A 14,051-nucleotide genomic window follows, 5' to 3' on the forward strand; every position below is an offset into this window, starting at 1 on the left:
CAGGAGAGAAACAAGTGGATAAAAAAAGACAGTACTTCGTATCTACCAAAATTACATAGCAAACCAAACTATAAAAACAGATAATTCAACAACATTCTGTGACCACCACTATCTTTTCAGTTTCCTCCTCAAGAAAAAATGTCTGAGGCTTGGCACAGAGAAATGTAAAGCACATTCGAACAGGAGACGGCTTTTAATTTAGGAGTAACAAAAGAATTCAGAGTACCTCCAGACAGTTGATCCCCAGCTTCTTAAGCCTTGAAGACCGTACACGAACTAGAGTACTGTGAGGGGTCAGTAATGGGAGGCGGACAACTGCTTGTAGTTTTCTCAGTATCCAACATTTTCTTTTAAACAGAAAATGCAATGAAAACCCAACTAAGCCTTCTCTACCAGGGAATTCCCAGCCTAGTCTAGTATCTAAGGGAAAATCTCCTAGCATAAACAAAACTGGTCCTCACACTAAACAAACAGTTAAGGCAAACAATAGACACCATAAATAATAGATTACCAAATAACCAGTGACTTGGATAACTTCCACTTGTCCTGCGTATATTTAATTCCCAGGAATGTCCAAAGTCAATTTCTCCTCAAATTTGTTCAATTGTTTTGGTTTTATATAGCGCCTTACACCAAAGCGCTGAACGCGAGAACAAAAACGAACACACAGTATACATCTGTGGTTACAATAACCTTCATTAACCAGTCGAAAAGAGGGAGGATTGCAGAGACCAGAAAGGATAAGTAAACAGTGATGGACCGAAGAGAGTGGGAGAGCATTCCAGTGTAAAGGTGACAAAAGTGAGAAAGAAAGGAAACGAGATTGAGCAAATGGAGGACGAGGAACCTTAAGAAGATATTGAGAAGAAGAACGAAGTTAACGAGAAGGAGAGTAGAATGATTTATAACAACTTTGCTGATGACACGCAAATCCTTATTCCCATCACAAGTAACCTCGAACAGGACACGGCTTGTATTAACAAAATCTACTCCCTCATCCAAAATTGGATGGCTAACAACAGTCTTTGCCTCAATGGAGAAAAAACGGAGATCCTCATAGTTGGCTCCCCAGCCAGACTCCGCAAACTTCACCCAGACTACAACCAGACTACACCTCCATAGTAATATATGGCACCCCCATCACCATATCCCACAGAGTTAAAACCCTAGGAGTTCACCTCGACTCTAATCTCACTATGAATAACCACATCAGCGCTCTTGCCTCATCAACAGCATATACAGCCAAGCTCATTACATTAAGCAGACCACTTCTTTTGGCGGATAACTGCCTTGCACTTGCTGGAGCCCTGATCCTCACAAAGATAGACTTCTGTAATGTCCAACTGCTAGGTACCTCTAAAAGAAATATAAATAAACTGCAACTTCTGCAAAACAAAGCCCTTAGAGCAGCTCGGGCATCAACAGAAGAAAAGAGCACATCTCTCAACACAGAAGAGAGGCTCATTGGCTTCCAATACAAGCGAGAATTCTCCACAAAACTCTTATCATGCATAAATGCATCTCGGATAACACCCCCATCTATCTCAGTCGAAGCATTTCTCTCAAAAATAGAACCAGAACATTCAAGATACAGTGCCAACATACACCCCCACATCCCATGCTTGTCAACTTCCAGAGCAGGTAACACCAGTTTCCCCATAGCAGCCCCCTGCATCTGGAACTCATTCCCTATCCACCTCAGTAACAAAACGTCCTTCCCCAAATTCAAGAAACAATTAAAAACCTGGCTGTTTAACAAACTCCAATAGCACTTGACCAACATAGCGTGTCCCCCGATTTGGAATACCGCCATATCTGTAATTCTATTGCTCTTCCTCTTGCGGACCCACTGTGCCCCATTCATTCCTGTGTCATGGCTTAGGCCTTTCAAGATTAATACAAATCGTTTAAGACGCCATTACTGTTTGTAACTCCTAAAATGCCTATGATGTACATAACCAGTTATGTCTTGTATGTTATATGTAACTATGTAAGATGCCTACGATGTAAGTAATCTGCGGGTTTGGGTGTGTAATCAAATGCAATAAATAAAATAAATGAGATTAAAGAAGATAGATAAGGGGGTGCAAGGCCATGGAGGGATTTAAAAACTAGACATAGAAAATTAAGCTTTAAACGCTGATGAAGAGCCATACTAGATCAGTCAAAGACGACGAAATAGAATCACGAGCAGCAAGAAGACAGAACACGAATAGAAGCATTAAATACATATTTCAGAGTAGCAAGATGATATAAACGAAGTCCAAAGAGTGAAGAACAATGGAAGAGCCGCTTACAGACACCAACAGTTGAGTGGCCTTAACAGTCATGAAAGGACAGGCTTTTCGAATGTTTTACAAATGAAAATCAACAGGAACGGGGCAGATAGGGAAATATGGTGATTGAAAGAAAGATCTGAATCGAGATAAAGACCCAGATTACAGGCCATGGAAGATGTAGGTAGCTACAAAGGGGGAAATGATATGAATGGATGTGGCAGAGAAGGAGAAATAGTGGTGGAAGGAAAGAAAACCTCAGTTTTTGCGGCATGGAGTACGAAGAAGTGGTCTGTTATCCAAGACTGAATGGCGAGAAGACAGGCCTGAGCTTAGGATGGATATCATCAGTGAAGTGTGGAAATTAAAGGAAGAGAGGAGTCTCATCAGCATAAAAGTGATGAGATTTCAAAGGAAGAAATAACCCCAGCAAGTGAGGAGGTACAAAGAAAAAACGAAAGGACCAAGAACCGAACCTTGAGGAACACCATAGATAAGTGGACACGTTTTAGAAGAAACCCCGGCCCAGGAGACTGAAAAAGTCCTCTGGGACAGGTGTGACTCAAACCAGAATAAAGTAGGGCTAGAAAAGCCAAAAGAGCTGACAGAAGAAGTGTGTGATCAACAGTGTTGAAAGCTTCAGAAATAACCAAAAAAATACCAAGAGAAGAGTGCTTAGCATGACGTGTAGAAGGAGTCCAAAACAGAGAGAAGAGCAGAATAAGCAGGGTGAACCCCAGAATGAAAACAAGGTAGAATTACGAGAAACATAAGTAAAAACCTGAGCATAAACAATACGTTCAAGAATTTTAGAAAGATACGGTAGAAGCGAAACAGGACGAAAATTAGAGGCAGAAGATAAATCAGCAGAAGAGTATAATGGTAGCATGCTTAAATGAAGATGGAAAAAATCGAAGAGGATAAACAAGAGTCAAACAGAATTGTGCGATAGGGAACAATTAGAGGGTAGACTTTAGGAATAAGTGCAGATGGTAAAGGATCCAGTGGAGAGGGGGTAGGGTGAGCACGAGCAAGGAGAAGAAAGATATCCTCATTAGTGATGGGGAACAAACCCAGCAAAGATCTCCTTGAGAGAGATCAGAGATAGGAGGGGTCAAAGAGCAACTAGCATACTGGATGATTCAATTGCAGATCTAAAGGAGGAGACCTTAGGAGTGAAATAGAGCACAAGATCTGTGGCAGTAAGGGTGGAATTAGTTGAGCGATCAAGAATAGGAGAAGAAAGAAGGTAGGAAAGAGTTAGAAAAAGTCGCCTAAGATGAGATAGAGGACTGAGTCATGTTATGTTATTTTGCATTTATATAGCGCCTTATGTACCATTGGTATGGTCTCAAGTCGCTGGTAGGTTGAATGCCCTCGGGAACTGAAGTTAAAGTCAGTGGAGAGAGTAGAGCGAGTCAAATGGTGCGTGTGAGCATCGGATATGTGTGCAGCTGGTGTGGCATTCGTGTGATAGTGGCTTTCTAGCGGTAGATGAGGTGGTTGAGAGATCAAGAGTATGTGTTTGTTCTAGCAGGTTTTTATCCAGACCGATCCTGGCTGCGTTAGGCCTGAGGAGAACACCTAGGCTGGAGGGTGTATAACCAGCAGTGTTTAATTAGGGTGATGGGGAGTATGAGGCAGGTGTTGGTATGAGAACAGCTATACCGAATGGTGTCATAGTATCGCTGTGTTCTAGTTGAGTGGTGGTGTAAAGAAGAGAGTAAGCGGGGAGATGTGATATGGTCCACTCTAATAGTACCATGTACTCCATCAGTTCAATGTACTCCGCCTGTTCCATGCATTACGATTGTTTCAAGTACTCAAAAAAAACGTTCACTGCAATGCTCTTTCAAACATTCCATGCACTCAAATCATTCTATCCCGCACATATATCACCCGTTTGCGCGACAATCCACACCCGCTCCGCACCTGCACCATAATCTACATCTCTTCAGCACCTTACAATGGCTCAATACCACCGCACCCTACATCCGCTCAACACCCTACATCTGGTCAGCCCCATCACGCCCCATATCGGTTCAACGCCCTAAATCACCACAACACTCTACATCCGCTCCATTATATTATCCACTCACACAACCTACATCTGCACCACAGCCTGCATCCGCACCACACTCTTATCTGCGCCTTGCCTCATTCATTTTGCGCTCTCGTCCGCTCTACGCACCCATCCGCTCTACGCACTTCATCGACTTTGTCTGCTCCACTCTCTTCATTCATTCATTCATTCTGCATTATCAGTTCAACTCATCTCACTTGTCGTGTGCACTCGATCCGTTACGTGTTCTCCATTTGTCCCATGCACTACATCAGTCTCGTGTACTCACATAGTCTATTTTGTACTTTCCATTTATACTATGCACTCATACATTCCATGTCTGTCATGATGCCCGCTCCCGGGGAGCCGGTTCAAGCCCTGCGTCCCCGAAAGCGGACATCCAGTCCCCAAGGAGGGACCCAGCAACCCCATATAGGGGCCCTTTGGACAGTGTCCTATGGCGCCAGGCTAATAAAAGACATCAGTCCTGCCACCATAGGCGCCAGGCTCATTATGGGAGTGCTTGGGTGCACTTACCTGATGCAGACCATGCTGTAGGATCCCGGCCTCCTTGAGGCCTGAAAGGAACTACTTTACCTGTGGGACTAATTTACCATCCGGGCGTGGTCGGGGAAGGATACATACCTGGAACTTCTTCCAAGGCTATTTAAACCCCACCCGAACAGCCACACGTGCTTCGCGTTGTTCTGCATCTAGCAGCTGGACGCTCACCGTGTCTGCATCCTGACTCCTGCCACGCCTGCCAGCATCCTGGATCACCTGCAAAGGAAGAGAAGAAGAGAACAGAAGAAGGAAAAGTCCTTACCTGCTAAATCCGCATCCCGGAGACATCTCGCCGACAATCCTGAAAAGGAAGACTTATTTAAAAGCTCATCGCGTCGTTCGCTGCAGCGCCGCATTCCACTAACCTTTTCAGGGCGCCTCCATGTTCAGCAGCGATCATCCGGATTCGCAGTCACGCCCCAGCGCCTAGGGAGAAAAAGACCAGAACAAAAGGTGAGAGAGAGAAGGGAATAAGGAAAGCTAAATCTCCATGTTAAGACTTACCAGTTGATTCATTCCCTCTTCATTTCGGGTCCGCACTGCATCCTGGCATTTCCGGACCCTGGCCCCTAAGGGGAAAAAATAGACATCAGCGTTAATGAGCGAATGAAAAGACATTACCAAAAAACGCTGATTAAAGACTTACCTGATTTCTACAAGGATTTCACCTCTCATCTCGGGTCGGTGCCTGTTCCCCGGCATTCCGTACCCCGGCCCCTATGGGGAAAAAGACACTAGCATTAGTACATTAATGCATGGACACAAGGGGAACCTCTTATCAAAAAACTTACCTGGAAGCCAAGCAAGTTTGGTTCTCACCAATCCGAAAATCCAGTGAAGTAACTGGATACCAACGTGCCCCTGCATCAGAAGCAGGATGGAGAGCTCGTCCTTCCAGACCCTAAGGTGAGACGCTACGAGGAATCACAGAAGGGTTTTGAGGAGGGTGAGAGGGGAAAGTGGTAGGCCGATTGCATTACCCCGCAGACAGTTAATCCCCTATTTTTGCCTAAAGAAGGATACTTCTGCGAGCCAAACAAGCCAGATTTGGGGGCCCGGTCCAGTCCGTCTTCCGAACCCTGCGCATCACCTTAGAAGAGGTCACAGCAGCGCGAACCAGGCCAGCGCCTCCGTGGGAGTCAGGTGAGCGTTACAATGTCATCTGTCTGTGTATTCATCAGTCTCCTGTATTCATTTTCCCTCCTCACATTCATTTAGTCTAATTTTGTTTCTTTCGTTCATTGCAGTCATTACATCCATTTCATTAATTTCAACCGCTTTACTGCTTTTGTACAATTTATTCTTTCTCACTTCACTCCTTTGATCTACTTTGCTCATTATATTCTTATTGTCCTTTTAGTTTACACTAGAGGTTATTAGATGTCGAATTCTCGCTTGGATCTTGATGTTTTGTTTTTTGTTTTATTGTTATATAAGATTTAGGACTTTTGTTTAGTCGAATTGTAAGAGAGTGAGTGTAAGAGACCAGAGTTGTAAAATTGTTTAGCAGAGCAAAGACAATTATCATAGAGACATTGATAAGATGCAAAAGAACTGTAGTCCCTTGCTGTCTTCAGCTTTAACCAGCATCGTTCTAAAAGCCGGCGAACACGTTGCATCGTGTGAAGATGGGAGGAAAGCAAAGGTTGAGGAGGTTTTCGTGTAGGGTAGAAAGTTGAAGGGTACAATAAGTCAAGAGATGAAGAAAGCAAAGAAGAAAGGACAGATGCAGACTAATCCGGCGCCAGAGTAGAAAATGATGCAAAAGACACCAATTTAAAAGTGCTAGTAGAAATTAAAAGTGTAGCATTGAGATGGCACAGATCGCAGCTTTAGTAAGAGGGAGGGGTTGAAAGAGGCAAAGTGCAAGAGGAAAGATTTGGGACAGTAGAAAGCAAGAGAAGATGATCGTCTGACAGATAGATCGGAAGTGAGGACACATGGGATGTAGAAAGAGAGGAAGCAAATATAAGAGCTAAACAAGAGCCTGAAATGTGAGGAGAAGTAGAAAGAGGAGCTAGATAATGAGAATCAAGAATAGAAAGGAATGGGAGAGCAGAGTGTGTAGTTAAGAAATGGAGGTTAAAGTCGCCGAGAACTATAAGTGGAATAGCAGTAGGGAGCAAACAAGACAATGTGTCAATGTCCTCACACAATGAGGCTACGGACCAGGTGGATGGTACATCAGTAAGAATGAGATTGAAGATCTAGAGGAGACAGCAGAGAAAATGGAATATGAAAATTCAAATGACGAGAAATTAGGTAAAGTTAAAACGTGAGGAATAAGAGTAAAAGAAGAATGATATAAGATACTAGTGCCACCCCCACAGACTTAAATCAGTTCTTGAAAAGTTCCAAAGAAAGTTCACCCAAACAAAAACCCACTTTTACAGTTCTTTTTCTGTTTGTTGAAATGTTCTCTTTCTAATCTCCACAAAGAAAAAGCACCAATGGTAATCCTAGATAACCTCCTTCCAGGATACAAATGACAAAGTTCAAAACAAAAGTACCACTTCTGCTTCAACAAGTGTCCTTTTTGTAACCTCTGCCACGTCTTTGGTATAACTTGTCAGGATGCTTCTTCTAAGGGGGTTGCTTTCTCCTCGACAACTGCCTTCTGCAAACGGTACTGAGAAAGCAGGCGCCTTAGCTATGAAATGGCATCCATTTGTGTTAGTCTAAACTCTCACAATGATTACTCACTCTCAGACTCCATTTTCTACATTCGGCCTCATTTTGTGGTTTTTCCCCCATTTGCAAGTTTGAATATTCAGAGCCTGAAAACTGCTGAGCTCTTCAGAAAACATGTTGCAAAGAATGATTGGGTCAGTGCTTGCAGGCCTCAAACCTTGAATCGCCAGGCATGACTAAGATAAGAGATATTATATGTCTTTCCGTTCCCAGTCTCCCAAAGTTAATTGCACAAGTCTGCAGATGTAGATAGCAATAATTAATGTAGAACTGACATACTGTGAACATTCCAGGAAGGAAGAATTTAAACAAACTGCCGAGCCGCAGATGCACGCCGAACTTTAGTCAAAGCAAGCAGATTAGATACCGGGGAGTGTCTCCTTGCACTGGGGTCGGACTGATCCTTGTAACTCCGAATGGTAAATCTGTGCAAACAGGACATAGATAAGAGATGCAGGTATTTCGCTGAAAAATGTATACGTTGCAGGAACCCATAAACTGCTGGAATTTGACAACCTAAGCAAACCAGAAACTGTATATAAGGATTTGTGAAACACAATGTAATTACTCAATTTATCTATGGCTGTCCGCAGACATAGTTGAACCTGGGTCCCTTTGAAGCGAAAAAACTTTTGTCAATATTGGACTTGTGACTGTTGGCTCTTCATTCTATTTGCAGAAAAGATATGACTCTTACAATTGGTGCCCGGGATGTGGGGCTCTTCCGAAGATGATCCATCGCTTTGAGGACGGAGTAAACAGATGCTGCGATCGAGGAGTACCAAGTGCCCCTGCTGAATTGGAGACAAAGTTTTTTTGCAGACTGCTACTCGTGGATCCACGTCCGTCTCTTCGCCCAGAGGTCATCCCGGCGAGAGTCTGGAACCGTAAACTGCGACTGAGTTGTTGCTTCCTTGGAACAGCCACGAGCAGGGTTTGTTTTGATGGGGGATTGATTTCCAGTTTGAATCAGGTGAGTTTGTTTCAAACTCTTTGGATATAAAAATATTTGGCCAAATATTTTGCCAGGTAAAGAACTGTTTTTTTTAAAAAGTATAATGCCTGGTTTCAGTAAGATGCGCACTTGTTGGCCAGCACTGTGCTGCAATAGAAAACAGCTCAATGGGATAGAATATGGTCAGCCGGCCCTCCCGGAAGGTTCCCCAGCCTATGATATGTACATTAACTACGGCTTAGGAGCGATAGTATTTGCCACTGCCAGACCAGATTTGTAGCAGAACGTCAGTGGCCGTTGGCTGGCTCTTTTGAACTGGATAGAATACAACACTTAGAGTCCGTATTGTTACAGAAAAAGGCTAGACTTGCCACTTTTGATGCAGTTCAGGACTGGCACAAGGAAGCCACCCAGCGCCTCAGAATTAGGGAGAAATTTGCGAACAGATTACCCAAGCAGAGAAGGCTTTAGCACAAGAGGCTGTTGGAGCCATGGATATGAATTTCCAGTTAGATGTACAGAAAATATACCCATCAAAAGATTTGCACGCATCTGATGAATTAATAGACAAAATGCTGAGTGAGAGTCGAGCACCTCCTTCAGCACCACCACTGCCCCCTTCCTATGTTCCACCCCCGCCTGTGTTGTGGCCCGCACCCCCTTCAACACTGGAATCACCTAAAACTTCAGCCCCGAATTCTCCTACCACATTCGATACTCCTTTTATGCAATATACACGCCCCCTCAGCACCCAGAGGCCAGGGCTTTATAGCGCATTAACAAGGAGAGAAAAGGGAAACTTAGACTCAAAAGCAAGAGACTATATATGAATCGGCTGTTTCCCTGCGCTTTGTTTGACTTTTCTGATGCTGAGCAGAGATATTTATTAGGGCACATAGGAGACACTCGCCCACCTATCTTCATTGGAGAAAGCACATCACCACGTGTTCAGCTTATTCTCTCTGAAGAATGAATTGGATGACTTGTACCTAGATAACTCACCCCGCATTGCATGCAATATATGTCCAAAAGAGTAGCTTTTCCACTGAGGAAATACGCATCATGACTAAAGGTGCTCTCCGATGGATTTCAGATGCCTCCATCTCCACTATGGAGATCCACAACACTTCACTCAATATTCCTCATCCAGTCAAAGGAAAGTGATGCAAGTTATGGCTGAATATTTGCAGGACGAATGTCGTAAAATACAAACACACGTTAACTAACGACACCCTGCCTTCACTGTCCCACGACCTAGCCTTGCTCCTTAATAATAGGTTTGAGAATCCCACTGCGCAATTACCCATGAGGGAAGTGCCCCCTACTCTTGTACCACAGAAAGTGGAACCAGGCGAGGGCGAAGGACCTCCAAGGATTATCACTGCGCATTATATCTTGCAATTTGTACATGTCCCCTTCTCAAGGCAGGAAGTTAACACTCTTAAACAGTGCATCCCCGAGATCAGAAAGAATCCCACAGGATTTTATAAAGAAATTGAGTCAGAACTCACTTTATAGGACATAGACTTATTGTTCCCCGTCATATTACCATCAGATTTATGGAAACCGGTCAGAACCATAGACGATGCAAATGCATTTGGCGATACATGGGCTGTCCCTGTGCTGGCAGATAGTACAAGGAAGGCAGGAGAGAAACCTCCACAATGCATACTGAAATTACCTAACCAAATTGTGAACAAATCTAAGACTTTGGTGCCAGAGAAAATGATTTGAGATAAGTTGTCCGCCTGCATGCAAGGGAAGACAGAGGGGGGGCACAGAATACTTGAATAGGTTCGAACAAGTGTTTTGGGATTTCAGTGGCCAGGATTTGAGTACTGAAGCTGGAAAGAGGTTGGGAAGAGATTGTTGATAGATTTGAACGTGGACTTTTGCCAGACATTCAGTCTCAAATCACTGCCTCTGAAAGTGCCTGGCAGACTAAATCACAATCCGAAATCCTACATATGGCCGAGTACTATGAGAATAGAGTAAACAGTGAGAAGGAGAAGATTGAAAAGAAAAAGGCTGATTTAAAGACTCTGGTGCAAATTGCAAGGGGACGGGGTGCACAACTAGAGGACAGTTCACCCCCACACACAGGAACTGTGAATGTAAACCAGTGTGCCTATTGTAAGCAAGAAGGCCATTGGAGTGCACAGTGTCCGATCCTCCAGCAGAAAGCGAATGGGATGTCCAGTAGAAGGTTAAGAGCACATAGCAATGGCATGCAGGGGCCAAATAGAAATCAGTTCTCCCAGAACCAGCAATATGACAATGCAGGGAATCAAAATGGGCAGCAGAACACTAGGGCCGCAAACCTTTTCGACAACACCACTCACACTTATTTTTCTGAGGATTATACATCCAACGATATTCTATTTCACTAGGACAGTCCGAAGCAGGAGCTGGAACCCACCCCTATCCCCGTGCACTAGAAAGGACCCTAGGTAAAAATGAAAGTCAGGGAGGGGGCGCACACTTTTCTGTTGGTCACAGGAGCTCAAAAATGCTCTATTGACACTTAAAGATTCCAGATATTTCCCTGTCCGGGCAACATGATGTATCAGTAGGGTTGTCTGGTACCCCTGTGGTAAGCCCGGTCTCCTAACCGGTGCTGATTTTGCTAGGACCTTTCACTGACTCGTGTCCATTTTTATTGACAACCAACTGCAGTGAAAATGTGCTGGGGCTGAATTTACTGAAAAAAAAAATGACATGTGGTAATTTACTGTGCCGCGGATGGAGTTTACTCAACCAGTCCTCCCCAGCGAAATTCCACCTCACAATTCATGGCTTTGCCTTTACCCAGTGAGCTGCACCAAGTACCTACACATCTGTGGGCAATTAATGACAATGATGTTGAAATTCTAGATGTTGATCCAGTGCACATAGTTTTAAAAACAGGTGGCACATTGCCTCGCATTCCAATATAAAGTTTCAGTTGATGGTGAGCAAGCACTTAAAAGTATCGTCTCCGATGTTGTACATCAAGGTGTGATGGAAGACATTTCTGGTAACGCATGTAATAGCCCGTTTTTGCAGGTTTACAAGAAAGGTGAATACTCATTACCTTACCATTTTGTTATTGATTTGAAAGCCATTAATAAGGTTGTCTCACCCCAGTTTCCCATTATTCCTGACATCACTACCATTCTAACCACGATCCCCGCGCAGGCTATGCATTTTTCAGTCACTGACTTGAAAAAATGCATTTTTTAGCATACCCTTACAGCACATAGGTAGACCAAAAGTCCTAGCATTTACAGTAGGGCCCTCAAGGAACAACTAGATACGCTTGAATTGCCCTCCTCATGTATGCTAATACAATACATAGATGACTTGCTTGTTGCTGCAGATTCAGAGAGCGCTTGTAAAGAGGTTACCATTTTGTTACTTAAACATCTAGCTGCCCATGCCCATAAAGCATCTTTAAAGAAATTCCAGTATTTTCAACAGGAGGTTTGCCTATTTAGGTTACCTCCTGTCAAAGGAGGGTAGGCGCCTTGCATCTGAAAGGATGCAAAGCATCTCTGATATGGCGCTACCAAATACTCAGAATGAGGTTAGGGCTTTTATCCGGATGGCTTCCTATTGCAGGCAATGGATTCCAAATGTTTCTTTTAATCAAGCCTTTGTTAGCAATCACAAGAAAAGATGTAGCTTTAACTCTACCTTGCGATACAGTTTGTCAGGGCTCTATTGATCTGCTCAAAACTGCTCTATGTTCCGTGCTAGTATTGGGCATACCAAATTACGCCAAAGAATTAGTGTTGGTTGTGCACAAAATAGATGGTTGTGCTTTGGCTGTTTTGACAAAGGAACATGGAGGAAAGAACAGGCAATGCAGCTATTTTTCCTCCACGTTAGACCCTGTTGCATGCGCTTTTCCAAAATATCTCAAGGCTACAGTTGCAGCTGCTGCCGTCCCCTCATTGAAACAAAGTGGAGGCATGGTTTTGGGTCACTCCTTAACCGTGATGGTGCCTCACTCAGTAGATGTACAACTAAATAGAACACAAACGCAGCATTTCACATCTACCCGGCTTACGAGATACAAGCTCATTCTATTTGCACCCCACATCAAAATTAAGAGATGCAGTTCTTTGAATGCGGCCGAACTTTAACCTCCTCTAAACACAGACCGTACTAACGACTCCAATCATGATTGTCTTTATGTCACTGAACAAGACACAAAAGGGAGGATTGATGGGGAGATATTCTGTGACGGTTCTAGCTTTAAACTCCCAGATGGCACTTCCACCGCTGCCTTTGCAATCACCACCTTAGACACCATTGTTGAAAGCAGGAGAATTCCTCACAATTCTGCCCAGGGTGCAGAAATGATCGTTTTGACTAGAGCTTGTGAGATATCCCAGGGGCTCAGAATAAATGTTTATACTAACCGTCAGTACGCCTTTAGAGTAGTTCACAACTTTGGGAGACTATGGATCGGGAGGGGGTTTTTAACATCTCATGGCACTAAGATGCAACACAGTCCCTTGATGGTGCAACTCTTGTCAGCATTGGTTCTTCCTAAACAACCGGCCGTAATAAAATGTGCAGCACACCAAAGAATCACTGACGGTATTGGGAAAGGGAATGCATTTGTAGACAAAATAGCTAAGCAAACTGCCACAGATCCACAATCAGGAATGCTCGTATTAGGACCTGCCAGATGGGTCGCAGAGAGTGAGATGATGGAAATAAACATTAGCAGTGTGAATGAAATTCTGGCCATAGGCCACAGCAGAAGAAATTGAACAATGGGGTTTTGGACCAGCGGGGTTGGATGAGCAAGGATATTGGGTTGATCACGACAAACAAAGATGGATGTTGCCCAATGCTTATGTACCAGCTGTAGTGACTATGGCACACGGGCCGGCTCATATTAGTGCGAAAGGTATTAGTAAACATTTAGACCCAGTATGGATAAATGACAATATCCCCAAAATTGCAGAACGACTAGTTCAGAACTGTATGATCTGTCTACAGCATAAAGCTGGGAAGAGAACACCAGCACGTAAGGGTAGTTGTGGACCTCCTTCCATGCCATTTGAAGTGATCCATTTTGACTTTCTTGAAATGGAATGATGCCAAACTACAAATATGTGCTAGTAGTAATATGTGCATTCAGCACATTGGTTGAGGCCTTCCCTTTGAAGGATAATACTGCTATGTCAACAGCAAAAGTCATGCTAAAAGAGTACTTCCCTAGGTTTGGGTTGCCTAGAGCAATTTGGTCCAACAACTGACCTCATTTTATTGCCACTGTAATACAACAGATGGGTTACAGATTAGGAAAAAATGTAATTCCTGTCGGCATCCTCAGAGTGCCGGATTAATTGAACGCCACAATGGAATACTTAAGAACAAGCTAGCGAAGGTGTGTGCACACAGTAAACTGAAATGGCCCAATGCCCTAGCTCCATTGTCCATGAGAACCACAGCGCACGCGAAAACAGGCCTTTCTCCCTATGAGATAGAAATGGGGAGACCTGCT

General features: G+C 43.8%; 1 protein-coding gene across 1 annotated transcript in view; it reads right to left on the bottom strand.

Moving 5' to 3' along the window:
- The window catches only part of VIRMA (vir like m6A methyltransferase associated), a 1,848,046-nt gene that overhangs the window by 1,692,142 nt on the left and 141,853 nt on the right, over nucleotides 1-14,051 (bottom strand). The window lies entirely within an intron of this gene.

The sequence above is a fragment of the Ambystoma mexicanum genome, chromosome 5q (assembly GCF_040938575.1).
Source record: "Ambystoma mexicanum isolate Mex_15411 chromosome 5q, UKY_AmexF1_1, whole genome shotgun sequence".
Lineage (NCBI taxonomy): Eukaryota > Metazoa > Chordata > Amphibia > Caudata > Ambystomatidae > Ambystoma > Ambystoma mexicanum.